This window comes from Chrysemys picta, chromosome 7 (assembly GCF_011386835.1).
Source record: "Chrysemys picta bellii isolate R12L10 chromosome 7, ASM1138683v2, whole genome shotgun sequence".
Classification (NCBI taxonomy): domain Eukaryota; kingdom Metazoa; phylum Chordata; order Testudines; family Emydidae; genus Chrysemys; species Chrysemys picta.
The window spans coordinates 39,839,939-39,866,336 of NC_088797.1; the positions used below are offsets into that span (position 1 = coordinate 39,839,939).

Sequence of the window (26,398 nt, forward strand, 5' to 3'; positions counted from 1 at the left end):
TCTACATTAACACTTTATGATCTCACCTTCCAGGAAGATCAATGTTAATCCAACTCCTTCCATCATATATTAAAATCTCTCTTGTTTCATCAGCATAAATTTCAAATCAGGTTGGGGAACAGGGCTCCTGCTGTTGCCCTTGGTCCTTAAGGGAGAAAACACCATCTGATCAGGGACGAGACATGACATTACTCAGAGACAAGGAATCTTCTCCTTACAAGTGATTATTGGGGTCTTCAGAGGAGCTGGCAGTTCCCCCTTCCCAACACCAGACAGTAGAAATGCCTTTATAAAGACACTATCATCATAGTAGTTGTCCTTACCCTGAGCCTGCCCTACAGTCTCCAGTGAAATACAGAAAGTGAAGCTGTCATCACACTAGCGAGGTGATTAATTCATTTTCTGTCCCTAATGCCCTTCTGTTTTCCTCTATGAAGAAAAGCCTCGTCACCTAGAAAAGTGGGTCCAAGGCTGAGGGCCTGAGCACTCCAAGAGTATTTTAAACCCAGAGTTGACTGGGGTCTAGGCAGGACACAGACCTCTGGCTGTGGAAGTGTTTTTCAATGACTGCATCCACACTTGCTGAATGGTGGGAGTTCAGCTCCACACCCGCACTCACTGAAATGCTGTACTCTCAGGTGAGGAGGAAGGTGATCTCAGAATTACCTGCTGGATGAGGAATGACGTGGCTTTGTGACAGATAAGGAGCCTTCACCTGGGATGAAGAAGTATGTGAGGGGCCAGAGGGATGCGACAAATTGGCTGCGGACACGTGGTCCGGCATTCAATGGAGCCTTCATCCTAAATGAAATAGAACAAAATAGTAGCAGAGGGTGGGGCACTGGGTGGAGTCATTGCCTATCCATGTAGGGTGGCAATACACAATATGTTTGTTATGCTGTTCAATATCCCAATGAGTTCCTGATAATAATGTTTTATCAATAACCAAAGCAATTTAGGGACAGTGGTTTAAGACAGTGAGCAGTAGAGGAGCTAAAGCATTGCTGACTCCAATATTGAACTGGAAAGCCCATTGAACATAGTAGCTTCATGAGTCTTTGCGGTACTTAGAAAAAGAATATTGAGGAATGGGATCTCTAAGAAGAACCCAGACATTCAGCCACACAACAGTCAAGAGATTATGAAGGAGACATGATAAGTTGCCTACAGGGTTATCTGTGAAGTTGACAGCCTATGTGCCATTCTGAAGCTTTTTGGCTTAACTATGTGGTTCAAACCCCCCGCCTCCCGCGCGCTCACTGTACAGTATGTGTAATACAAAACTGTTTTCTTACCAAGAAACCAGCACTGACTTCATGTAGTTCATCATCTTCCAATAAGTGCTCTGACTATAACTGGATAAAAACAGACATTTACACTAAGCATTAGAAAAATAGATAGACTTAAATAACTAGAAAGTTAAATAGCAATGCTCTGGCCAAAGGGGAAAAACTGCCTAGAGCAGTAATTGAGGTTCCATCATTGGAGGTGTTTATAAGTGAGTTAGATCAGTGTATTCTCCCTTTCAATGCTGTAGATTTGGTAAGAACGTTCCATTTTCACGTACTTTCTCAATCCTCCTTGATTTTGTTCTCAGTTTATTTCTTCAAACCATCAGAAAGGGTTGTGTTTACCTCTCATGGTCTGTGGATAATAGAGAAGCACTGGTTTAGATGAATTTATGGTAGATTAATATAATAGAGAATCTTAAATTATGCAAGGTGGGAGGCAGGTAGAGTGGATGATATTCTAAATTCCACCCAATTCTGATGAGCAAGGAGACTACTCAGGAAAGGGCATGTTTCTCATCATGACTATCATCTTGTTTTATCATCTCCATTTACTGCAGGAGCAAAATACATAGATGCTACAGTGATTGGCACTACGTACAAACCTTTGATCACTAGCCAAAGAGGGGATTATAATTGACATTGGACGTATTTTTCCCAGGTGATTATCATTAATCACCTCATTAATGACACAGGACAGGAATTTATCCAGGAAAGATGCGATTTCTGCAGCTGGGCATGTAGTCAAACTGTTTCTATCTCATTCAACAGAAAGATGGAAAGGCCTTCCCTTCAGAAGCCCCCCAGTGAGCAAGTGTGACAAAGAAGTTTTCTGGTAGTTCCTTCAGGACAAGTCCAAAATTAGGGTGGGAGCCCTTGGAAATGCATTTTGCTTCTTTGCCCCACACAGCAGCTGCTTTTTCAATGAAGTTAATGTGATCATGAAACAAATAAAAAGCCAGCATTTTCAACCAAGAGCCAAATAACTCATCTGCATTGCTATGACTGTTAACTCTCCCAGAGCCGTTATGTAAAGAAACATCATAATATGCAGCCTAGGTGCTGCATTCCGGTATATGCTCTCCGACAAATCCTTTCCCAGATGTGCCATCATGCACCACAAAACTGGATAATACACAGGGTGCTGCCCTAGGACCATTTAGGAGCTGCTTTAGGTCCCTTCATGAGTATGTCTGAAATCTCTAAACCAGGGAGTGGGCACAATTGAGGGTGTGGCAAGATTACAAGTTAATATCTAGTTATCGTGGCAAAGGGTAGCTCACCTTATAGTAGAAACAGGTGCCTCTGCTATTTCCTTATAAAGGACATAGTGAGCCCCATTTTTACTAAATTCAGACACACAACAATCCATGACCTGGATTTCAATCTAGGATTAGTGTGGGCCCATAAAATTCCTAAATTATTTACAGCAGGAAATGATTTTTTCCCTGAGTCTTTGAATATCACAGGATTTGAAACAGAACTGATGTTATTAAACCTACAGAATCATTATAATGTGGGGACTGAGTGGTTTAGGGGAATTGACTCTAGGACACGGTTACTTATATCAGGGGGTAGCCGTGTTAGTCTGTATCTATAAAAATAACAGGAGTCTATCATCTACCTAGGATGAAATATGAATTCACATTCTATTTATATGAATAACATTTTCTGCACAATGTTAGTGACTGAAAGTCCACTGTAGTCAATAGGGGTCTCCATTTAATTTAATTGGTTTTGGATTAGGCCAAACATTACACTTTGCTTTCAAGGACCTCAAAATGCCAAATAATAAGTTATACAACATCTTTTCAAATCCTTACTGTTATCCCTATTTTAAAAGTGAATAAAGTGAGGTACCACGAAGGTGAATCGTTTCCCCAAACCACATCAAATCAATTCCTGAAGTGAGGGTAGAGCTCAAGAGTTGTGCCTCCCTAATCTAACTACCAGAACCCAATTTAGTGAGGATTCTTGCTGAATCTCCAGCTGTAGTACCCACCCTCCTGTCTGTTCAGGAGATTTCTCAGGATGAGGATGAAGAAGGTCTGGGGCCCCAGGAGATTGTGGTGTGTCAGCCATGATGGGAAGTTCCTTCCTTCCTTCCCCCTTCTCTTGTCCTTCAGTCAGGCAGCATTTCCCTTTGTTTCACTTCCACACCTCCCATATTTCCCCCCAAAGTACCAGAAAAGTGGGTGAGCGACGGAAGAGCCCATCCCCTCATTATTATGTTCATTAATTAGGCCTAATTTCTGCCACACCGATTTTGGTCCATCAATTTCTGGTCCTGCCCTTCTCTTGTTTACCAACCATGGTCTTAACAGAGTTCTTGAATTATGTCAGTAGGCCCTTTTGTTTTAACTAATCCAGTGTTTTTGTCTCCGTTTTGCACCTTTTCCCATCAACAGTTATTGTGATAGGTTATGGTGACATTTTATCAACAATCACTCACTGCTTACACTTGAATTCACAAGTAGGGTAAATTTGTAGGCCCAATTATGAGACCAGTAAATTGATTTGGTCACTGTGGTGCATTTTTTGGGGGAGCTGAATTAGTTTTGGTCACTGGGGTGCATTAGGCAGGGAGGTTGGACTGGTTTTGGGCACCTGGGTTGGGCTGTGGGGGATTGTATTGATTTACATCACCAGGGAAAGCCCCTCTACAGCAACAAATCAGTTCATTCATCCAGGAGGTTTTTACTTTTTCTCATGGTAGTTATCTTAGAAATTCTTAACATACACCTCTCGCCAGCCCTGCGTGTTAGATGGTGCATTGGGCATGTGGCTTGAGAAGAGTGTATGAGGTAAACAGAGTTTGGAGCAGCCATGGGATTTGAGCAGATCAGGGGGTTATAAAGCTATTAGCAGCACAGCTGGTTCCAGGAGCAGCCTGTGCTGTTTTGATGGAAACAAAAGCTGAGTGGCACAGTAGTTCAGCGCTCCCTGGTAGTTAGTACCCAGGACAACCGCCCTGCTTGCCCACCCCTAGAACCAACCTGACTGGTTCAGTGTACTGAACTGACAGTTCTTCTTTGACTGCTGTCCCTGTGGGTGCTCCACGGTAGGTGGTGTGTCCTGGCGCCATTCATTGGAGACTTTTGGTAGCAATGTCTGGTCAGGACGTGCATGCGTAGTAGGTGCCTTGTGTCGCCATTAGCGCTCGTGCGTCCCGGCCCCCCTCAGTCCCTTCTCAACCATCCTCAGCTGTAGATGGAGCTCCATGAGTGATGTCTGAAAGAGAGAGAAAACAAAATAATTAGATAGTAGAGTTAGTTAATAAGTAGCTATGTGTAGTAGATAGTGTAGATTTCATCTTAAGTTTTAGTTTTCAAATTAGTAACCTCCCCCCCCCCCAAAGTGGAGAGATCATGTCCCCCTTTGTTTTTATAAATAGTTAAAATGTAGTAAAATAATGCTAGGCTCGCCTGGATTCAAAAGATGCACTTTGTGCAAGAAAGTGATGACTGTCTCAGACAGACACTCACAATGCGTCCGTTGTTTAGGAGAGATGCATGTCCCTCAGAGATGCGCACACTGCAACAATCTCAAAGCCAGAGCAAGGAGAGACAAGGTTCCTGAGACTAAAAATGATTTTGATGGAGAAATCCCTTACTCCTCCATTGGACAACAATAAGGACCAGGGAGAAAAAACTCCAGGAACTGCCTCCCTGGACAGGGGAAGCACCCTAACCTCCAGAAAAATCGAGGAAAAGGGATGCCTCACCCTCGCAGAGGGAGCCATTAAAGAGAAAATGGTCTCTGGTGAGATCATTACTCTCCATGCCGACGGCCAGCAGGATTAGCACAGTCAATGCTCTGGGCACATTCAGCACCGGCTGCATTGCGAGCGCGAACAATAAAGAGAGGGAGTCGAGTGGAAGGCATAAGACTGTCTCCTCCTCTGTCAACCCCAAGGAAAGACCCGGTGCTGACAATACCTAAACCGGTGATGCCACCCCCAGTACAGACTCCATCGGAGCAGTTACCAGCAAAGGCTAAATCAGCCACATTGGCACTGACTAAAGTGATACACAAGAGGTCAGTAATGAGGCAAGTCCCCTAACAGACGTATACGGCACCAATGACCCCGGCCCTGATCGGACCAATAACATCAACACCAGGGTCCTCTATACTTGATACCGATGACTCGCTGGTGCCCTTGGCAGTGATAAACCAAGACCCAAAGTCTGTGCCACACTTCTCTAGCGAGGAGGAAGAAGATATCGAGGAGGGAGTATTCTACTCAGGTCACTCCTCCCCCTCCGGTGCTGAACCTCAACCGCCACTTACTAATACCAAAACACGTCCGAGCAGAGATATGCCTCCATGGTTGACCAACCCATGGATGTGCCCCCCCCTTCCATTCCCACTGCAATGGACACATTGGGACCCATGAGTAACGTACAAAGTGCAAATGCAAGGGATCCGTGTCCCTCAAAAGAAGCAAATACAACCACTTGCAGAGACAGCCACAGAACCATCACAGGCTCCTGAGGAAACTATAGAGGAGTTGGATGAAACATAAGAAATGTCACCGGACCACAACTCCTCTTCATTGCCAGAAACAATTCCAAGAATTGTTTAAGAGAGTGGCCCAAAGCCAAAATACCACACTGGAAGAGGTGACGGAGAATCAACATCAGCTACTAAAGATATTCCACCCTACATCCACAACTAAAATAGCACTCCCGGTGAATGCCACACTGTTGGAACCAGGAGACGCAATCTGGCAAACTCTAGCTACCATACCACCAACGAGTAAGAGGCCGACAGAAAGTATTATGTTCCCAATAAAGGAGTGAACTTCCTATTCTCCCACCCTCAACCAAATTCATTGGTGGTGGACACTGTAAATCAGAAGGATAAACAACCCCAATTCAAGAGTACACCCCATGACAAAGATGCCAAGAAATTAGAGCTCTTTGGCTGAAAGGTATATTCGTCTGTGACCCTCCAATTCCGAATGGCTAATTATACAGCACTGCTGGCGACATACAATCATGATAACTAGCAAAAAATGAATTAATTCCTACCTCATATCTGAGGAAAGGAAGGAACAGTTCCAAGCAATAGTGGCAGAGGACCAACTAATAACAAGAACAGCATTACAAGCTGCACTAGACACTGCTGACACAGCAGCCTGTACAACAGCTACGGCCATAGTAATGAGGAGAGCCTCCTGGCTACAAGCATCGGGCATATCCAGAGAACTTCTACTTTTGATTGAAGACTTCCCTTTTGCTACAGAAAAATTATTTTCAGCAAAAGCTGATGACGTCTTGCACTCACTAAAAGACTCCCAGGCAACTATGTACACAAGGAATATAACCCCCCCCCCCACCACCACCCAACAAGATTCCAACCATATAACAGGAACTGGGACAACCCAAATTAAGGACAACAGCAATGTCCATTTGACAAATGTGTGCTCGGTGGCAAGATCTAAAGACATTGACCACCACAACTTCCAGTGCAAATTACATCCCATACCCAAATCTTTGGCTATTGTCTTCGACCATTCTACTGAGTGTGGGCAGCCATTATGATGGACAGCTGGGTACTGGAAATAAGATCTGGATATACCATCGCCTTTACCTCCATCCCCACTACCCACTCCCCTTCCGCGTCCCTCTTCAGGGACCCTTCTCATGAGCACCTCTTGATACAAGAAGTGAAACATCTCGTCCAAATAGGTGCCGTAGAACAGGTTCCAACAGAACACAGAGGGAAACAGTTCTACTCCCACTACTTTCTAACACAAAAAAAAAAAACGGGGGATGGAGACTCATCCCCAATCTCAGGAAACTCAACACATTCGTTCTCACCCACAAATTAAAAATCGCCACGCTAATGTCAATAATCCCTGCACTGGAGGAAGGGGACTAGTTTTCAGCCCTCGACCTACAAGATGCCATAGGTGCCAACTTTCTCCGGTGGCAGTGGGTGCCTGCGCCCCCCACCCCGACTCCACCCTTTCCCCACCCCTGGCCCTGCCCCCATTCCAACCCCATCCCCAAAGTCCCCACCCTAACTCTACCCCCTCCCTGCCCCTATTGGATCCCTTCCCCAAATCCCTGTCCCAGCCCCACCTCTTCCCCCAGTGTGCCGTGTTTCCCCTCCTCCCTCCGTGCAAATCAGCTGTTTTGCGGCACAAGTGCAGTGCTGGGAGGGAGGGGGGAGAAGCAGGATGTGGCGGCATGCTTGCAGAGGAGGTGGAGGTAAGCTGGAGCAGGGGGGGGTGGGGCGGGGAGCTGCCGGTGGGTGCTGAGCACCCACCAGTATTTTTCCGTGGGTGCTCCAGCTCTGGGGCACCCACGGAGTCGGCGCCTATGCAAGACGCATACTTTCACATAACTATACACCCAGCACACCGACAATTCCTACGTTTCAAGGTAGGCAAACACCACTTCCAATACAGAGAGCTACCGTTTGGATTATTCACAGCCCCAAGAGTCTTCACTACCCACCCTCCTCCCCTCTACTCTGGAGTTCTAAATTGGAGCTTTGCAGTAGAGAAGGAACTAAGGGCGGGGCACAAGGCGCCTACTGCGCATGCACATCCTGACCAGACACTGCTACCAAAAGTCTCTGATCAGCGGTGCTGGGATGCTCTGCCTACAGTGGAGCACCCATAAGGACACGCATCTCGAAGAACCTCAGTTACTGCACAAGTTGAGTAACCTTCTCATCTACTTCTGAGCTAGTAGAAAATTGCAAAGGGGCTTGTGAAGCTGAGCTGCAGAGGGACCTGCCGGCTGGCAGAAATCTGGGGAAGGAGCCTGAGGCCTGCTCTGAAGCTCCTGCTCACAGTGATGCCAGCACGCATTGTGATTTTTGGAGGGATGGGGGAGCGACAGGATTTTAGCTGAGGGTGTATCCCAGTCTGTGATGACACAAGAAGCTCCACCCCTTGGGGAAATCTCCCTCTAGCTGGCTTCCTGCCTGCCCCACTTCGGTCTGCTGGGAAAGAACAACAAATCAGAGCTGCTGTAGGAAGAGATCTCTCCCCTTTCCCTTCTTCTTTGCATCCTGAAGCCATTTTAGTGTGGGTGGAAAGGGGCAACAGAAGAAGTCCAGTAGCTCAGGGTACATCCGTTCCCTCCTCCACCTCTGGTCCTGTGAGAATGAGACAGCTCCTCCGCTCCCCTCCACAGACCCTAGTCTAGGAATGGGTAGAGAGAGTGGAAGGGAGAGAGGGGACCCTGCTGTAGCCCCGCAAAGCTTCTGGGTGGTGGTGGGGGGAGGGTTGCAGAACTCCAGGAGGAGCAGAGGTCAGGCTGGGGGGCTGAACTGATGGAGTGTGAGGGGGACAGGCAGAACTGCTCAGTGCCCCAATTGATGTGGGGACTTGAGGAACTGGATTGATTTGGATGTTGTGGGGCCAGAATTAATTGTTGGGCAGAGGATGGGCAGATGTAGGGATCATTTGCCTGTAAATATGGGGTGGTCCTGGCTGCTTTTCCTACGTTTATCTCTCCAAGGACCCTTCAGATCTTTTCTTTGTCAGACAGGTGTACCAGCCCCGGAGTCCCTCTGCTAGAGGTCTCGTGGTCCTATTTCCTCTACTGCCCTTTTCTGGGGCAGGGTGTGAGTCCTCCAAGCTGCTTAGAGTGGCTGTGTGGGACGCAGCCAGTTAGAAAGAGGCTGCAGGGAAGCAGCCAATCAGGGCCCAGCAGGACCATATAAAAGGAGCAGCAGGGCTCAGTGGGCAGGGACTAGGGAGTGAAGAAGGTGCTTCTGGCTGGGTGGGTGGCTGACTGGCTGCTGGGCTCAAAGAAAATAAGGGCTGTGGGGAAGTGGCCCAGGGAAATGTAGTTAGTTAAAGGGAATGTGGTACATGCGTGCTACTTATAGGGATAAGTTGGGATCTGGGGTAGTGAATGGGGTTGCCCCCCAAAAACAGCCTCTGGGGAAGAGGCTAAGCCCCTGAACAAGGGAGTTTAAATAGGACCAGGGAAGTGCTGTATCTGTGTACATGGGTTTGCCGGGGCTCAACCCCCTCCGGGGCGGCAGGGAGCCATACCGGCTCCCTACACACAGTTAAGGTTCGGGGGAATTAGTCTGGCCGCGGGGTCTTCCTCAGCGGCCGCGAGGTCTTCCTCAGCGGCCGCGAGGTCTTCCTCAGCGGCCCTTGCGTTACTGGGACAATCACCGTAAGCCCAGGCCCTGGGTCAGGGCGGGGCAACACAGAGTCTGGTGCTCAGGCAGGGTTGAGCAACCACCATACAATAGAAATAGGCCTAGGCCCTGGAGTGGGGCAACAATAAGTCAGGGGCTCAGGCCTTTCGGCAGGGCTGGGCAACAAAGTACAATTAGTAGCAAGCCCAGGCTCTAGGACAGGGCAGGGCAGTACAGAGGCAGGAGCTCAGGCCCTCAGGCAGGGCTGAGCAACAACAGTACAAATAGTAGCAAGCCCAAGCCCTAGGTCAGGGCGGGGCAACAAGGAGTCAGGGGCTCAGGCCCTCAGGCAGGGCTGAGCAGTAGCAGTAGGCCCAAGCCTCCACAGGCTTGGGAAAGGGGGAGACTGCCACCCACAAGTTGGGTGGCAGGGAGGATGCAGGCCCTCCCACTCCACTGAATCCCAGCCCAGGGCCCTAGCAGTGGCAGAAGACCCGCTGCTTAGTCAGTGGGGATCCTGGCCACAACACACTGACATGGGATCTGGCAGTGCTGCATCCAGACTAGGGTCAGCTGCCCCCGAGCTACTTCCAGACTCCCCCTCGGGTAGTACCAGGGTCAGGGTGTTGTCCTCTGGGGGTCCAGCATCATGGGTTCCTCAGGGTAATGGGCAAGCGGCAGGCCTAGCAATTCCTCTGGGTAGCGGGCGCAGGGTAGGCCTGGCCACTCCTCCAGATAGCGGGCGCAGGGCAGGCTTGGCCACTCCTTCGGATAGCGGGCGCAGGGCAGGCCCGGCCACTCCTCCGGATAGCGGGTGCCTTGGGCCGCAGGGTTTTCCCAGTTGCGGGCTAGGCTGGAGGCGTCTGACCTCTCCAGTGGCTGGGGCCTTATTGAGCTCTGAGGGTGAGCCTTTATATTTCTGGGTCGCCATCTGACCCTCTGAGGGGCGGGCACAGAGCTCCCTAGCTCCGCCCACTCGGGCCTCCGGATGGGCTCGTCCCCCTCCAGGGCGGTGGGGAGCCACACTGCATCACTACAATCTGGAACTATGTTACCCCGGAAGGGGGCTGAACTGAAACTGACTCAGTGGGAGAGCTGGGGTCCGTGAGCTGAGTTCAAGAGGAGTGGCTCAGCTGGAGAGCTGGGGTCACTGAGGACTTAAGAGAAGGCAAAGTGTCAGCAGGGAGGAAGTCTTGGGGTGCTACTCCATCCCACAGTAGGAACCTTTGCCAGGTAGCCAGACCCTACCTGACGGTACTGTGATGGGCCCTGTTGGACTATTAATGGACTGAGCCCATGGAGGGCTGCAGGACATTACTGAGGACAGCGAGATAGTCCTGGTTGGACAGTATACCCCAGAAGGGGTTTGTTTTGTTTCACATATGGACTGTGTGAGACTTGGCCAGAGGGCTGAGTCACCAAAGACCTGCCTGATGAGCTCAGCGGCCGACAGGAGGCACTGTGCGCAGAGACATTGAGGGGGAAAAACAGCAGGCATGCACACACTTGCTTGCGTTCAGTGAGTGGACTCTGCTACACACCGATTGACAACACCTTCAACTTGTGGGTTTGAAAAACCAGCAAGCTTTTATTCAACCTGATTAAACATTACAAGAGTGTTCGGTAACCCTTCTTACTGCCAGAGGAAAAGCCTCATGTCTGTGAACCCCATTACATATATTCTTTTCAGTCTTTGTCCCACAACATACCCCATCATATAATTTTGCTTAATACTTCTCCTAGAACAACAGCTCAGATCAAAAAATTCCAAGTTAACATCCGCTGTTCTCCGCAATAATAAATTTGGGAGTGTGTGCAACAGGAATTGTCTCTCACTCACACACACACACAGGATGGGCATGGGGGATACAAAATCAAGAGCGATCAAAGAAACATATAATAATCTTTTTAAAAAGACTTATGATTATTTTTGGCCAATCTCATGATTTTGTGTAGCCTGACTCATCATAATTTTTTATCTTCAGGCTGATAATGCTATAGTGTGGGCCATCCTCAATCCACTCTCTTTCCCTATTGGCTTTGCGGAGGCAGAGTCAAGCAGAGTTTTCTAAAAATGTTAATTGCTTGAACAATTTCTTATCTCAGCCCTTGCAGAAGCCAGTTTCAAAGGTTACCCAGAGGCGAAGCTTTGTGGTATTAGGGGATTGTGTAGAGCAAAGGGAAGGAGACAAGGAAACATTAGGCAATTAGCAAAATATTTCTAAAGGAGGCAAATGTTAGGGACTTACTTTTCAGAACTGATACTAGTTATCAACTCTAAAAAACAGGACTTTGGGGAGGAGCCTGGAGCAGTGGAGGTGCAGGGTTTTTGCCTGGAGCTGGAGCGGAGCCAGAGAACAGGAAAAAAACAGGAAGTGTGTGGGGATTCTTCCAAATCTGCCTCAAAATGGGATTGGGTGCAGTCCTGTATGTGGGAAGGCTACAACACTGCATAAAGCAATGACCTGACAGCTGACTGGGTGAGGGTGAACAAAGCCACAATGCACCAATGATCCAGGACTGGACTGTCCCATAGGGTTATTTGAACATTTCTTGGCAGGCCCCTGTCACTCAATGCCTGTGTCTGTCTTTAAAATTTTCCTCTGTGTATTGAAGGAGAGTCCTGTTTTTTTTTTAAAATCATAGAGAACCAGGGGACTTGCTGGGAAGCAACAGTAGCTGCTCTGCATTCATGATGCCAGCACCTCACATTACCCCGGAATGCACTGCGGGAGCTTGAGCCAGAGAGTGAAGCTGCCTGAGCCGTATGCAGAATGGATCTTTGCAGCAGCCTGAGGAGGGTGGTGGTGAAGGGCTGCCTGTCTCTCCACTGAGTCCTGATGGGGAATGGGGAATTTGAAGAGCCTGGCAGGTGGCTGAGTTCAGGATGCTCCCTGCAGCAGTAGCTGTGACAAGCCTGTGATGGCTCCCTGCAGCAGGGTGAGAAGCCTGTGATGGCTCCCTCAGACCTGGTGAAGCAGTGAAGAGTTTCAAGTAGCCCAGAACGTGGCCATGAAGAGGAGCTTTCAGTGGGTATGTGGAGAATAAAAATGGGATTTGTTCACAGTCGATATGTTTTTTTGAGAGGGGAGGTATTGCATTGGTTTTGGTCTCTGGCGTGTGCTGAGGAGGGGAGGAAATATAGAATTGGTATTGGTCGATGGGAGTGAGGTATTTGTTTTTTCTTTTAGTGGTGGGAGGCAGTTGAATTGATTTTGGTTGCTGGGAATGAGATTTTTTGGCAAAGAGTGTGTGTTTAATGTGTGTTTTTGGCAAAGAGTGTGTGTTCATTGGCGTGCATTTGACGTAGAGTAGCACCATATAAGACAGCTGGGATTCTTGCACAGGACTTGATGTGTCCAGTCAGCTGCTCTAGAAAGACGCATGGGCCTACATGCGCAGGTGGCGCATTGCTGATGATTGCATCCAAAAAGGAGTCATCAATAAACCGTATATTTGGAGTCTGCATGTTGATGGTTTAATGGGTTGAAGGAGGAAGGAAATGTTTTTACTGTCACCCTCCTAAGAGTTGTTTTTCCTGTTTAGAGTGGATGCTTCATAAATATCACACGTTGTTATGGGAAGGGGGAGGAGTAGGAGAAAGGAGCAGAAAAGAATTAGATGTTAATTTCCCAATATGTTTTGTCAATATGGGGGAACTGTGCTGCTGCAGCTGATTTGTTTGTAAACGTTGAGGGGAAATTCAAGAAAGCAGCTTGTAAATACCCACATTAAATCTTGGGCAGGAAACCCAAGTTAACATCCGACTCTTGTGAAGACTGGAAGTCGCTGATTCAGGAGTACAAGTAAAAAACGGTTACTCACCTTTGTAATTGTTGTTCTTCGAGATGTGTTGCTCATATCCATTCCAATTAGGTGTGTGCGCGCGCCGTGTGCATGATCGTCGGAGAATTTTCTACCCTAGCAACACCCGGTGGGTCGGCTGTGGAGCCCCCTGGAGTGGCGCCTTCGTGGCGCTGGATATATACCCCAGCCGACCCAGTGCCCCCTCAGTTCCTTCTTGCCGGCTACTCTGACAGTGGGGAAGGGGGGCGGGTTTGGAATGGATATGAACAACACGTCTCGAAGAACAACAGTTACAAAGGTGAGTAACCGTTTTTTCTTCTTCGAGTGCTTTCTCTTATCGATTCCAATTAGGTGACTACGAAGCCTTACCTAGGTGGTGGGGTCGGAGTGAGACATCGCTGTGTGCAAAACCGCTGATCCGAATGCAGCATCATCTCTGGATTGCTGTACAAGCGCATAGTGAGTGGCAAAAGTGTGGACCGATGACCAAACCTCCGCTCTACAAATGTCCTGGATCGGGACATGAGCCAGGAAGGCAGTCGAGGAGGCTTGGGCCCTCGTGGAGCGGGCGGTGAGGCGCGGCATCGGGGCACCAGCCAGGTCGTAGCAAGCACAAATGCAGGACGTGATCCAAGAGGAGAGACGTTGCGAGGAGACCAGTAAGCCTTTCATCCGGTCGGCCACTGCAATGAAGAGTTGCGTCGTCTTCCTAAACGGTTTTGTATGCTCAATATAGAAAGCAAGGGCCCTGCGTACGTCCAAGGAGTGCATACGCTGGTCTTGACGGGTGGCGTCCGGCTTAGGATGGAAGACCGGGAGGAATATATCTTGGTTCACATGAAAAGCTGACACCACCTTGGGAAGAAAGGCAGGGTAGGGGCAAAGCTGCACTTTGTCTTTATGGAAGACTGTGTATGGAGGCTCAGACGTGAGTGCCCTGATTTCAGAAACACGCCTTGCTGAAGTGATGGCTACAAGGAAGGCTGTCTTCCAAGATAGGTAAAGGAGTGAGCAGGTAGCCAATGGCTCGAACGGGGGCCCCGTGAGCTTGGAGAGAACCAGGTTAAGATCCCACGCCAGAACGGGTTGGCACTGCTGTGGGTATAGCCGGTCTAAGCCCTTGAGGAATCTGATGACCATTGGGTTAGAGAAGACCGAGGAAGCGTGTTCTCCTGGGTGGAACGCCAAGATAGCTGCCAGGTGAACCCTGACCGAAGATATCGCCAAGCCCTGCTGTTTTAGGGATAGGAGATATTCAAGTATAAGAGGAATAGATGCCTGCAAGGGGGGCGTGGCCTGCTGCTCGCACCAACAGGAGAACCGTTTCCACTTGGCTAAGTAAGTGGTCCGTGTAGAGGGCTTTCTACTTCCCAGCAGAATCTGTTGCACTGGATGTGAGCATCATAGTTCTATCCGATTCAGCCATGGAGCATCCACGCTGTAAGGTGGAGCGATTGCAGGTCGAGGTGACAAAGTCGGCCGTGGTCCTGAGAGATCAAGTCTGGGCACAAGGGAAGCGTGATCGAAGTTTGTACCAATAGCTCCAGAAGCGTGGTGTACCAGTGCTGTCTTGGCCAAGCTGGAGCGACTAGAATCATACGTTCCTTGTCTCTGCGTAGCTTGAGCAGTACCCTGTGGACTAGTGGGAATGGAGGGAAAGAGCTGGTCTCTCCACGATAGGAGGAAAGCGTCCGACAGGGAGCCCGGAGATCGCCCTTGGAGGGAGCAGAACACGTGGCACTTCCTGTTGGCTCGTGAGGCGAACAGGTTGACCTGGGGAAATCCCCACCTCTGGAAGATTGAATGGATGATATCCAGGCGAATTGACCACTCGTGCATCGGGAAGGATCTGCTGAGACGGTCCGCCAGAGTGTTCTGGACTCCAGGGAGGAACGATGCCATGAGATGTATCGAGTGGGCAATGCAGAACTCCCACAGGCGAATGGCCTCTTGGCATAGGAGAGACGACCGGGCTCCTCCTTGCTTGTTGATGTAGGACATGGCCATGGAGTTGTCTGTGAGGACTGACATGCAACGGCCATGTAGGAGACCGAGAACTGCCTGACAGGCTAGGCGCACTGCCATCAACTCTTGAACATTGATGTGCAGAGCTAGTTGGGATGCGGTCCACAGGCCCTGGGTATGGTGCTCCCCGCGGTGAGCGCCCCAACCTAGGGATGAAGCGTCCGTGATCAGGTGCAGGGAGGGTTGTGGCGCATGAAATGGCACTCCTGTGCAAATCGCCTTGTGATCCAGCCACAGGTGAGAGAGGTCAAGACCGAGTTCGGAATCATGACCACCATGTTCAGGCTGTCCCGATAAGGACGGTACACCGACGATACCCAGGCCTGAAGTGGGTGAAGCCGAAGTCTGGCATGCCTGGTTACATAAGTGCAAGAGGCCATGTGTCCCAACAGGCCGAGGCACGTCCTTATTGTGGTGATTGGAAAGACCTGGAGTCCTTGGATGATGTTTGTGATGGTGTGAAACCAAATGTCTGGCAGAAGAGCTCGGGCGAGTCTGGAGTCTAAGACTGCCCCGATAAACTCTATTCTCTGGGTTGGCTCCAGAGTGGACTTTTCTCTGTTGAGTAGAATGCCTAAGTTGTGGAATGTTTGCAGTAATATCTGGATGTGAGCTTGAACTTGCTCCCTGGTGCCGCCGCCTAGATACGGGAACACCTGTATCCTTTGTCGACGAAGATATGTTGCCACGACAGCCATGCATTTGGTGAACACTCTCGGAGCTGCGGACAAGCCGAAGGGAAGGACGGCAAATTGGTAGTGCACATTGTTTACTAGAAATCGAAGGAAGCGCCTGTGTGGGGGGTAGATTGCTATATGAAAATATGCGTCCTTCATGTCGAGGGCGGTGTACCAGTGGCTAGTACGCCGTCCTCAAGCGCACCTTCAAAAGTTTTGCCTAGGTCCTGAAGGTGGCCTAGGAGGGCCTTGGTTCTGACCGGGTTGGGGGCCGGTCGACCTGCATTTACCACCTCGTCCCCGCCTTCTGGGGAAGTCCTGTCTCGGATGAGGAGGAGGAGGGTAGAACCTTTGTGGCCTAAAGGGCCTGCGCTGGGGTCCTGGGACATGCATCCCCAGGGAGCGCATGATGATTCTCGAGTCCTTAAGGCTCTGCAACCGAGAGTCCATCTTGTCCGAGAACAACTCCTGGCCCTCGAACGGCAGATCTTGCAGGGTCTGCTGCAGTTCTGGCGGTAACCCCAAAACCTGGAGCCAGGAGACGCGTCTCATGGCTATCCCAGACACTGGTGTCCTGGTGGCCGAGTCCGCTATGTCGAGGGAAGCCTGCAAGGAGGTCCTAGCCACCTTTTTACCTTCCTCCACTAGGGCCCCGAACTCTTCCCTTGAGTCCTGGGGGACTGTCAAGGCTGCTTCCCCACTCTGAACTTTAGGGTACAAATGTGGGGGCCTGCATGAAACTTCTAAGCTTAACTACCAGCTTAGATCTGGTCCGCTGCCACTACTCCCAAAGTGCTATTTCCCTTCCCTGTCTAGCCTTGAGAGACTCTTCACCAGTTCCCTGGTGAATACAGATCCAAACCCCTTGGATCTTAAAACAAGGAGAAATTAACCATCCCTCCTCCTTTCTCCCACCAACTCCTGGTGGATCAAGATCCAACCCCCTTGGATCTAAAAAGAAGGAAAAATCAATCAGGTTCTTAAAAAGAAGGCTTTTAATTAAAGAAAAAGGTAAAAATCATCTCTGTAAAATCAGGATGGGAAATAACTTTACAGGGTAATCAAACTTAAAGAGCCCAGAGGACCCCCTTCTAGCCTTAGGTTCAAAGTTACAGCAAACAGAGGTAAACACCCTAGTAAAAGGTACATTTACAAGTTGAGAAAACAAAGATAAAAACTAACACGCCTTGCCTGGCTGTTTACTTATAAGTTTGAAATATGAGAGACTTGTTCAGAAAGATTTGGGGAGCCTGGATTGATGTCTGGTCCCTCTTAGTCCCAAGAGCGAACTCCCACCAAAACAAAGAGCACAAACAAAAGCCTTCCCCCCACCAAGATTTGAAAGTATCTTGTCCCCTTATTGGTCCTTTGGGTCGGGTGTCAGCCAGGTTATCTGAGCTTCTTAACCCTTTACAGGTAAAAGGATTTTGGAGTCTCTGGCCAGGAGGGATTTTATAGTTTTGTACACAGGAGGGCTGTTACCCTTCCCTTTATAGTTATGACAGGGACCAACTCTTTAAATTTACCCATGGAATTCCATGAGTTGTAATTGTACCGACTCAAGAGCGCCTGTTGATTTGTGGCTCTGCGCTGCAGACCCCTCGCTGAGTAAACCTTGCATCCAAACAAATCAAAGCATTTGGCGTCCTTCGATTTGGGCGTTGCCGCCTGCTGACCATGACGCTGTCTTGCGTTCACTGAGGAGACTACCAGTGAACACGGCGGAGAGTGTGTATAGAGGTATTCATGGTCTTTAGAGGGGACAAAGTACTTCCTCTCTACACCTCTGGCAGTGGGAGGGATGGAGGCTGGGGTTTGCCACATGGCATTAGCGTTAGTCTGGATCGTACAAATAATGGGCAACACCACCCGGGATGGGGGCATCAGGTGAGAGGATGCTCACCACCGGGTCCTCCACCTCCTCAGCCTGTAGGTCCATGTTCCGTGCCACCCTACGCAACAAGTCTTGGTGGGCACGGAGGTCTATTGGAGGTGGGCCTGAGGCTGTTGTACCTGCCACCGCCTCATCTCGGGAGGATGAGGAGGACGCCTCAGGGGGTAAAGGATCCATATGAGGGTCTGGCTCCAAGGGTCCCTGATGTGCAGGATCCCCTACACCGGGGTCTGGGGCCTGCGTGGGTGTCGGCAGTGGAGCCTCCATGCCCCCTGGGGGAGGATAGGAGATGATGGCCTCAGGAACCCTGGGTTCAGAGTGTGCCGAGCAAGAGGCCGTTGGTGGAGCCCCTTGAGCTTGGTGATATGCCCATGGGGTCAAGAAAAACCAATGTGCAGGGTCCTGTCTAGGGTCCTCTGCCCCCTCCTGCCAATGACTGAAGTCATCTGCAACCTGACCCTGAGCAAGGTATGCTGATCGGGAAGCCCCTTCCGATGAGCGAGACGCCAATCTTGAGGGCTAGGGTGGTACCGAGCACCTGGTACGGTGCCGAGCGGTGCCGGTCCACAGGCAAGCGGTCTCTGTGCGGTGCTGGTGAGTGGTACCGGGATCGAGAATGGTGCCGATAGCCATGCCGGTACCGGGACCCAGATCTGGATCACAAAGACGAAGACCGTCTGTAGACTCGGTGCCGGGAGCGGACTCGCGAACGGGAGCGGCGCTCATACTGGTGCCGGGAACAGCGTCTGGACTCCGACCGGTACCGATGATCAAGTCGGTGGCGAGAAGTAGACTGGTGCCGGGAGGAAGATCTGGGCCGCGAGTACGACCGGCGCCGAGATGGAGATTGGTGCCAGGACTGCAAGCGGCGTCGGGACCTGCTCCGAGACTGGGAGCAGTGCTGCGAGTCCACGCTCAGAGATGGAGGGCGTATCAGGGCAGGCTTGCCCCTGGATTGCACAGTACGAAGGGCATGCGGTGCCGCGGGTTGAGATTGCGCCGGCTTCGTGAGGGCGGTGAGGTCTTTCGCCGTTGCAAAAGTCTCCGGTGTAGAAGGGAGACAGGGCTCAACCACAGGACGAGGTGGTGAGCCAATCCGCACCAGACTCAACAGGCCTACACCCGGTGCTGGAGTAAATGGTGTGGACGATGCCTGCACCCTCTGGCGCTCCGAAGCCGGACGCAGCTCTACCACCAGTGTGGGGGGAGCCGGTGCCTGTTGGAAGGCAGCATCCTGGGTCTTGTGGGGTCTTTTATGCCCCGGAAACAGGGAAAGGCGCCGAGGGGCTTGCGGTGGACGCGGTGCCAAGGCAGGACGGTGCCGTGGGGCCTTATCCGCGTCAGCTCGCGGTGCAGTACTGGAGGGTGCCGCTGGGGCGCTGTGCACCGAGGCGCTTGGTGCCGGGACTTGGCGTGCCGAAGGAGGATCTGGGCTAAGTGCCGCCTCCATAAGGAGCTGCTTAAGTCTAAAGTCCCGCTCCTTTTTGGTCCTGGGCCTGAAAGCCTTGCAGATCTTGCACTTGTCCGTCTGATGAGACTCCCCTAAACACTTCAGACAAGAGACGTGAGGCATAGGCTTAGCTCAGGACGCGCATGGCTTAAAGCCAGGAGCCTTGGGCATGAGCCCGGCTGCGCGCCGGGGGAGAAAAGGGGGGATAATAGCCCCCTTAACCCCCGCTAACTATTTATAACTATTTATAACTACTCTACAAACTATTAACAACAAACTATTAATCTAAAGAATATAACCAACAACTATCTACAAGAACTAACGAGTAAAGCTAGGGAGAGTGGAGAACAGCTATGCTGCGCTCCACAGTTCCAACGACCGTCACTGGCGGTAAGAAGGAACTGAGGGGGCGCTGGATCGGCTGGGGTATATATCCAGTGCCACGAAGGCGTCACTCCAGAGGGCTCCACAGCCGACCCACCGGGTGTTGCTAGGGTAGAAAATTCTCCGACAATCGTGCACGCGGCGCACGCACACACCTAATTGGAATCGATATGAGCAAGCACTCGAAGAACGAGCCCTTATTTGTAAAGAAGGCAGCAAAAGCAATGATCATTTGGAGAGTATTTTGGCCTTGCAGTTTCCTTTATTCAGCTCCTTGTGTCTCCTGTGAACAGAGTGCTGCTCTAGGGAGCAGAGTTGAATTTTTACACTAGTCTTTTGCTGTCTCACTATGCATTGAGAACACAGAGCTGAGCCTGTGCTCTGCCTCAGAGAACTGAAGCCTGCGTGTTCCCACCCTGAACCTCTCAAGAGGCCATGTGTGCGTATTTGCCTCCGTGGGGGAAATAACTATTTGTTTTAGTTCTCCTGTATGAGTTTTTGAGGTATGTTGTGAGGTTTAACTAGCTTATGTTTGGGAGGCACTTTGAAGCTGAATGGTAGTCTGAGGTTTATAACTGCTAAGAATTACCAGGGCCTCACATGGTTTGAAGTGTGCAGAGGCCCAGCTCATTGCACACACAACAGGGCTTCTTGCATCCCTCCATTTCCCCACAAGATCCTTGTGTTCCACCCTCCCATCCCCCTGTATTTTAGGGATTCCCTGCATCTCCACCATCTCCTCGCTGCCACGATTCTGTGTACCTTCCATTCCTGCTCCTCACATACCAGGGTTTATAACTGTTAAGAATGGCCATCATTTTGCACAATAACCAATGACCTCATGTTGGCGTATTTGTGCTCCTTCTCTGGGCTTTATTGCTAGCAGCAGTTCAGCAGGAGCAGAACCAAAGGGAATAAAATGCAGATGGCTTTGCTGATGGTCCAGCTTCAACCAGCATACTGTAATGCTATACAGTTGTAGTGTAATGGAAAAATGGAGAGAGAGAACAGCTTCCAAAACTCATGCATTCTTACAGGTTCAGCACCATCCTGTTGAGAGAGATCACATAAAGATTCTCCAGCAGTAGAAAGAAAACAGAGAAACACTAGAGAAAGTAGTAAATGAGTTATTATATACAATGGTGTGCTAAGTACAGTACAAAACAGAAGACAGTCCTTAATCTAGGAAGTTGAGAGGAGAACAGGGGTATGTAACATTTCAGTAGATGATATTGCAGTTGATTATATGAGGTCTCACAGGAGAGATTTCTCCTGATGGACATGCATCCCAACGGTACAAGATCTCGTAGGAGATGTTTCCAATAGATGAAACTATGGCTGATTGTATGTGGTCTTTTAGGAGATGTTCCCCATGGATAATTTGCCAAATATGATGTCACCTAGGACTTGTTTCCTGGAGATGAGGCTGGAACCAGATGGCATTTCCAGATATTCTTTCCAGCTTGATGAATATTCCATTTTGGACAAACATGGAACCTAAAAAAGCACCTCAACATTTCCAGTTTAGTTTTCCACATGCTCTTGTGAGAGCTTACAAAAACTCATTTTTTCAGCAATCACAGGAGATATTGACAAATCCTTCAGAATATCAAGTAAGTTCATATGAGCATCATTGGGACTGGGGAAAATGTGTAGGGAGGATGTGGAGGGGGGATGTTCTCTGGGTGATGGAAGCTGAGTCTTATATTGCTAACGTAGAAGAGAGGAGTTGGTTGTGAACAAAAGGAGAGAGTTTTCTGAAACTGATCTTACTCTTACCTGTGATCTGGGGAGCAGTACTTTTCTGTTATAGTGTTTGTGTTGTTTCCTGATTACCATTGATGAGGTTCTGGATTCTATCACTGGTGTCTTCTCTCCTTCAAGGGAACTAGAAGAAGGCAGACACACTCTTTAGAACTGCGCTGTTCAATGAAAGGAACAGATGAACTGGTACTGATCTGACAGTGTCAATAAGTCGAAGGGATGTGAAGAACTTGTCTGGGCCCCACAATATTTCTGAAAATAATACTAATCTCAACCCCCAAAACCTGTGTAGTATTTCCACAATTTACAATAAATGAAAGGAGGCATTACCTCTGGCCATAGTCAAGGAATAAGGAACTCTGCATAAACGTTGCATATGTATTAATAAGTCAGCGCCAGCAGGCTGGCAAAGGACAAGTTCCATTGCGCGAGATTTGTTAGATATGGCCATAGGTCAGACTGTGCCTTGAGAGAGTCAGAGTTTTGTGCTTACTTAGAATGGCTGTAGGCTCTAGTTCTGAATTTTCGTTTTCAGCACCCAAAGCCCTGTACAAATTGACAAATAGAAAACCTGTTTTTGAGGTACACTCAGAGAAGAATGGCTGAGACTCTGAATAGTCACTGCGGGGAAGATGATGGTCAGTTGTCATTCAGGAAAGCCCCAGTCCAAAATATGAGGTTGGTCTTGGTAAAATAAGGATCTTCAGCTGCCAGTGATGGTTCAATGGCTGATGGTGGAAAGCTCAGCCTTAAAGGAAAAGAGTTGAAACATCAGCCGCTGAAGATCTATTCCCCTTTTCACACTTTGCCAATCTGTATTTGACTTATATCTGTCTCAATTTGCCTTCTTTCCCTAATAAAAAGCATGTTCCTTAAAAGGAGGCAATAAATAGAAGACTCTTTGCTGTGGTTGAGGAGGCAGGAATAGCAGACAAAGAACTATAGGGAGGGGAATAATGGGCTTTACATTTTTCACCAGTTCATTGTCTACAGGGATTGTAGGGTTTCCAAGCAGGGATCTTGCCTCCATCCTTCTCTGTAAAGCACCATTGGAACTATATAAATGAGGGGAAGGATAAGACAATTCTCACTAATTATAGATGTTAAGATGTGGAGTCATTGCTGGGACTATTTAGTGGTCAGACAGTGCCCAAGGTGAGAGAGAGAAGGTGGAGCTTTCTTACAATGCCCGGAATGAGAGAACTGTCCTGCATTTTCAGGAAGGTGGCAGCACTATTCCTTACATGCATTTGAGTCCTTACAGAGCCTCTCCCACACACCATCCTTAATGTATGCACAAGCTGGAATTAAGGAGAACTTGAATACTCACTGAAGAGGTAGAGGGGATTGGGTTACATGACCAGCCAAAACTTTATGGGGCCAATGACTGAATGTGAGCATCAGAGCTGTCATATAATGTACAAAGTGTCCTAAGGTAAGAAAAATAAATACAAATATTATTAGCAGCTGAACAATTTTCAATTCCACTTGTCCCCAGTTTGCCCATAACAGTCTCTGTTAATGCAGAGCTGAATCCACCTCTGCTATTACAATCTCTTTAAATCTCACCTTCTTTTCTCTGACTTTTAATAAAATCCATAGTTCAAAGCCTTTCAGTCCTGGGTAGGTCTGTAGAAAGAAGAAAAATGATTGTGGGGAGTGGAACAACCAAAGCCTCTTTATCTAAATAAGTGTTTGTATCACTCCATGGGACATCAGAGTTATCATGATCTATCCGAAGAAGTAGTTCAAAATAAATATCTGACTCTGAATCCCCAAATGATCAGAGGATATGTTTACACTGAAATTAGGCACCTGCGACTATGGCCTATGCAAGGTGATTCAGGATTGAGGGTCTTGAACTAAGGGGTTGTTTAATTGCATTTTGGACATTTGAGTTGACACTGGAGCTTGGGCTCTAGGACAATGCAAAATGAGAGAGTCTCAGGGCTTGGACTGCAGCCCAAACACATATGTCTATGCTGCAATTAATCTGCCCCTTATCCTGAGCCTCGTGAGCCCGAGTTAGCTGGTATGGGCCAGCCATTGGTTTCTAATTTCAGTGGGGACATAGCCAGAGTTGTAGATGCCAGGCCATGGGATTCTGGATACTAAGGAACAGGGCAGTTCTGAGTTCCAGCAAAACTTCTCTGCCATAGGAGTAATTGAGTCTTTGAGTCAGTGTCCAAAAAATGTTATTTAGAGTTTTCCCTTGCACTGAAGTGCAGTGATATGGGAGAATATGACAATCACTAACTAGATAGTAGCAGGGTGAAGTCAGGAGATTGGGAAAGGTCTATTTGCATTGCAAGAGAATGTTAATATGAGAAGGAATGGTTGGAGCTGGTTGTTGGTCAGAAAGTGCCCAGGGTGAGAGAGAATTTGGTTCTTCCTTACAATGACTGCAGAGAATTTCTTGTCTTGTGTTTACCTTTTTAGAATGGTGCAACTGGATTGCATGTTTGTTCCCAAATCGCTGCACAGACATGTCCACACATTTCCTCAATATACACACACAGAAAGAAGTGAAGGAATCTGAATACTCATTCTGGGGCAGCGGATGCACTCTGTTCGAGGAAAGCTTCATAAAAAATGAAGAGCTGAGACTCAGAGTATGGGGCAGGCAAAGAAGGATCACCAATTAAATTGGCCCATGATGGAGCACTCATTCTAAAATAATATGAATTGAAAGAAACATTAACATCAGTAGAGCCGTTCTCTCCTGTCACTCCTGTCTTTCCATAGGCCATAAACTACATGTTCCCACCTTCTAGTAAGATCAATGTTAATCCAACTTCCTTCCATCATATAATACAATTTCTCTTGTTTCGTCAGCATAAATTTCAAACCAAATTGGGGAACAGGGCTCCTGCTGTTGCCCTTGGTCCCGAAGAGTGAAAACTCCATCTGATCAGGGATGAGACATGACATTACTCAGAGGCAATGAATCTTAAGGACTATTCTCCTTACAAGTGTTTATTGGGGTCTTCAGAGGAGCTGGCAGTTCCCCCTTCCCACTACTGGACAGTAGAAATGCCTTTATAAAGACACTATTATCATAGTAGTTGTCTTCCTCACCTTGAGCCTGCCCTATAGTCTACAGTGAAATACAGACAGTGAAGCTGTCATCAGACTAGCAAGGTGATTAATTCATTTTCTGTCCTGACTCCCTTCTGTTTTCCTCTCTGAAGAAGAGCCCCATGACCTAGAAAAGTGGGTCCAAGACTGAAGGCTTAAGCACTCCCAGAGTATTTTACACTCAGAGTTGATGGAGGTCTACGCAGGACACAGCTCTTTGGCTGTGGAAGTGTTTTTCAATGACTGGATCCACACTTGCCGAATGGTTGGACTTTGTCTCATTGAAATGCTGTTCTCTCAGGTCAGGAGGAAGGTGGTCCCAGAATTATCTGCTGGGTGAGGATTGATGTGCCTTTGTGACAGATAAGAAGCCTTCACTTGGGATGAAGAAGTATGTGAGGGGCCAGAGGGATGCAGCAAATTGGCTGTGGACATGTGGTCTGGCCCTCGATGGAGTCTTCATCCTACATGAAATGGAAACAACAAAGTATTAACAGTGGATGTGCACTGGGTGAAGTCATTGCCTATGCATGTAGGGTGGGAATACACACTATGTTTGTTATGCTGTTCCTCTGTGTAAAATAACAGACAATATCCCAGTGAGTTCCTGATAATAATAATTTATCAATAATCAAAGCAATTTAGGGATAGTGGGTTTAAGGAAGACAGTGAGCAGTAGTGGAGCTAAAGCATTGCTGACTCCAATATTGAGAAGGAAACCCCATTGAAAATAGTAGCTTCATGAGTCTTTGACCCACCTAGAAAAAGAAAATTGAGGAACAGGATCTCTGAGAAGAACCCAGACATTCAACCACACAACTGTCAGGAGATTAAGAAGGAGATATGCTATGCTATATATTAACCTTGCCGGCAGCTCTTATCTGTGAAGCTGTCAGCCTATGGGCCAATCTGAGGCTTTTTAACTTAACTATGTGGCTCAAACACTCATCTTCCCCTTCACTAATGCACATAATGCAAAACTCTTTTCTTACCAAGAATCCAGCACTGACTTCATGTAGTCCATCCTCTTCCAATGGGTGCTCAGACTGCAAATTTATAAAAACACAGACATTCACACTAGGCATTAGAAAAACAGAGAATGTTAAATAACTAGAAAGTTAAATAGCAATGTTCTGGCCAAAGGAATAAACTGCCTAGAGAAGTAATGGAGGTTCTGTGACTGAAGATGTTCATAAGTGAGTTAGATCAGTGTATTCTCTATTTTCCATGATGTAGATAATTTGGTAAGAGTGTTCCGTTGTCATGTACTTTCTCAATCCTCCTTTATTTTGTTCTCAGATTTTTCTTCAAGCCATCAGAAAGAGCTGGGTTTACCTTTGATGGTCCGTGGATAACGTATAGAGATTCACCGTGTTAGATGAATTTATAGCGGATTAATATAGTGGAGAATCTTGAATAATGCAGGGTGGGAGGGAGGTAGCGTGGCTGATGTTCCAAATTTCACCCAATTCTGATCAGCAATGAAGCTACTGAGGAAAGGATATGTTTCTCATCACGACTATCATCTTGTTTTATTGTCACCATCCTCTGGAGCAGTGAAATACATAGATGCTGTGGTGACTGGCACTACCTAAAAACCTAGGATCACTAGCTAGAGAGGGAATTATAATTGACATTGGAAGGGCTTTTCCCAGGTGATTATCACCTCATTAGTGACACAGGACAGGAATTTATCCAGCAATGATGTAATTTCTGCAGCATGGCATGGTAGTCAAACTGTTTCCATATCTCATACAACAGAAATATGGAAAGGCCTTCGCTTCAGAAGCCCCCAGTAAGTGCGACAATGGAGTGCTCTGCTAGTTCCTTCAGGACAACTCTACAATTAGGTTTGGAGCCTGTACCTATTGGGTTCCGGGAAGTGGGTGGGCATTTGGAGCCCGTACCTATT

The 26,398-nt window shown here is 48.4% G+C and overlaps 2 long non-coding RNA genes across 2 annotated transcripts; both read right to left on the reverse strand.

Annotated features, from left to right (window-relative positions):
- Positions 1-672: 672 nt before the first annotated feature.
- Positions 673-4,514, reverse strand: LOC101943548 (uncharacterized). The gene is made up of 4 exons (XR_257248.4): positions 4,286-4,514; positions 1,568-1,644; positions 1,296-1,355; positions 673-801 (listed from the first exon to the last, which is right to left on the reverse strand). It is a non-coding gene; the product is annotated as an uncharacterized LOC101943548 (long non-coding RNA).
- A 15,863-nt stretch (positions 4,515-20,377) lies between these two features.
- On the reverse strand, positions 20,378-24,041 carry LOC122172694 (uncharacterized). The gene is made up of 3 exons (XR_006173219.2): positions 22,739-24,041; positions 21,980-22,156; positions 20,378-21,532 (listed from the first exon to the last, which is right to left on the reverse strand). It is a non-coding gene; the product is annotated as an uncharacterized LOC122172694 (long non-coding RNA).
- Positions 24,042-26,398: the final 2,357 nt, after the last annotated feature.